The sequence below is a fragment of the Dasypus novemcinctus genome, chromosome 10, assembly GCF_030445035.2.
Source record: "Dasypus novemcinctus isolate mDasNov1 chromosome 10, mDasNov1.1.hap2, whole genome shotgun sequence".
NCBI lineage: Eukaryota > Metazoa > Chordata > Mammalia > Cingulata > Dasypodidae > Dasypus > Dasypus novemcinctus.
Window position 1 is genome coordinate 92,663,198 of NC_080682.1, and position 2,562 is coordinate 92,665,759.

The 2,562-nt window shown below is 39.9% G+C and overlaps 1 pseudogene; it reads left to right on the plus strand.

The window, feature by feature from the left end:
- Positions 1-355: 355 nt before the first annotated feature.
- Positions 356-1,443, plus strand: LOC101414347 (cyclin-H pseudogene; annotated as a pseudogene).
- The last annotated feature ends 1,119 nt before the right edge of the window (positions 1,444-2,562 follow it).

Consider the following 2,562-nt stretch of genomic DNA (forward strand, 5'->3'; position numbering starts at 1 on the left):
ACCAATCTTAAATGTGAAATTATTGTTTCAAAATTAGAAGTATGCACAATTTCAAAAGTAGTATCTGGAGATTTTGCCTAGTGGAAAATATAGAAAAATATATGAAACTTGAAAATAAATGAAAAATAAATTTACTTTATTTTCCAATAAGAGAACATATTCTTTGTTCTCTACTGTTAAAAAAAAAAAAAAAACTTCCTAAATTCACATTCCCAAAAAAATTGTATGAGATCAAAATGGAAACCTCGGTGTTTTCGGCTTCCGCGGGGTCCTGGTTGTGGCAGAGTTAGTGTTGCTGTTTTGGGGCTCTTTTCTCCAGCCACCCACCCGTCCTAATCCGGTGTGGGGCTCCAAGATGTACCACAACAGTAGGCAGCAGCGGCACTGGACTTTCGCCAGCGAGGAGCAGCTGGCAGGACTGCGGGCTGACGCCAACCATTTAAATACAAAGCGGTGGCGAGCGGGAAGGTTCTTCCCAATGATCTAGTCTTTCTTAACCTCATGAAGAAATGGTACTCTGCAAATACTATGAGAAAAATTATTGGAATTCTGTTCAGTGTTTAAGCCAACAATGCCAAAGACTGTTGTGGGTACAGCGTGTATGTATTTCAAGCGTTTTTATCTTAATAACTCAGTAATGGAATACCACCCCCGAATAATAATGCTCACTTGTGCTTTTCTGGGCTGCAAAGTCGATGAGTTCAATGTCTCTAGTCCACAATTTGTTGGAAATCTTCGAGAGAGTCCTCTTGGACAGGAGAAGACACTAGAACAGATTTTGGAATGTGAACTACTACTGATACAGCAACTTAATTTCCACCTTATTGTCCACAATCCTTACAGACCGTTTGAGGGCTTCCTCATTGATTTAAAGACTCCTTATCCCATGTTGGAGAACCCTGAGTTTTTGAGGAAAACAGCTGATGACTTACTTAATAGAGTTGCATTGACGGATGCTTACCTTTTATATACACCTTCCCAGATTGCTCTGACGGCTATTATATCTAGTGCTTCCAGGGCTGGAATTACTATGGAAAGTTATTTATCAGAGAGCCTTATGCTGAAAGAGAATAGAACTTGCTTCTCACAGTTTCTAGAGATAATGAAAAGCATGAGAAACTTGGTAAAAAAATATGAACCACCCAGATCGGAAGAAGTTGCTGTTCTGAAACAGAAGTTGGAAAGATGTCACTCTGCTGAGCTTGCACTTAATGTAATTACGAAGAAGAGGAAGGGCTATGAAGACGATGATTATATCTCAAAGAAATCCAAACATGAGAAGGAAGAATGGACTGATGACGACCTGGTAGATTCTCTCTAACAGTTTGAAGTTGATTTGTCAATGCTAGCTAATCAACAAAAGTAGGAAGTATATACCTGGCATTTAACATCATAATGTGAAACATCAAACCATATTAAACTATTATGACATTAAAAAAAAAATGGAAACCTCAATAATAAAGAAGAAATAATTTAAAAATTTCAGAGTTTAGTATACAATTAAACAAGAAATAATTAATAAATTCAAGTTCTTTAGTTAGAAAGAACTATATATTTAAATGCAATAATGAATACTTATATATATATATTTTATTTTTTGCCAAAAAAATTGTCATAGATTTTATAAATATAAACTTGCATTTCACACAATTCTGTGCTCGGCTTGTCTCTTTCACTAGCATTTTCCTGTAAGCTACGGCAGGAGGCCAGGCTGCATTTTCCATATTTGATTTGGAGGTCGCCTTGGCTAGTTGTCCAGTCTGGTAGTTTTCAGGTTCTGCCATCCATAAAGCACTGGGGGTCTGTCTTGCTGAGTTCTCTGTGGCTTTAAGGCATGGAATGCCTTTCCCCCAGTTTCCAATAATAGTTTCATCATTTCCTTCTGGGGCCTCATCAGGAATCTCTTTGGCATCTGTATTCCTGCTGGCCATCTCTTCATGGCAGTCTGGGTTTTTTCCAACAACACTTTGCAGTTCCTTCAAAAAGTGCCCTTCCCATTTGTAGGACTGTTTTAGAAATTTCGGTCATTGCAAAAGCATCACCCTACAGCTGGTGCCAAGTTCTGTGTTGATGGGCCAGTCGGGTGCTTGTGCAGAGTCAGAAATCTGTTGGCTTTTTGAGAGGTGCTTGTTTGGGGAAGAAGATTACACTTGCAGGGCCCTGGTGAGTTTGGCTCAGGTTTGCTCTTACCAGGATCAATTGTCACGCTTTGAGTCGGGATGAGGATGATCTCTGTCTGGTCTCTTGGGGCTCCTTCTATCAATCTATGGTATAGGGCATATGTCTTTCTGAGCCTGCTCAGCTGCTCATCTCTCTGTTCTCTTTGGTGGTGGATCATCCAGTGAATGGCTCATCTCTCCTCCCATGGCTCCATGATAAAAACTGACAGTTTTCTCTCTTGTCATGTGCCTTCTTGAGTGAGTGTCTGTCTGTTTATATCAGCCCACTGGGGGAACAGGGACTCAGTCTGGATCATGCCCTGATGACCTGGTTGAGTCAAGCCAATCTTAATAGGTAATTTAATCAATGCAAGTCAGGTGAATCTGTTGCACTCAGAGTTAT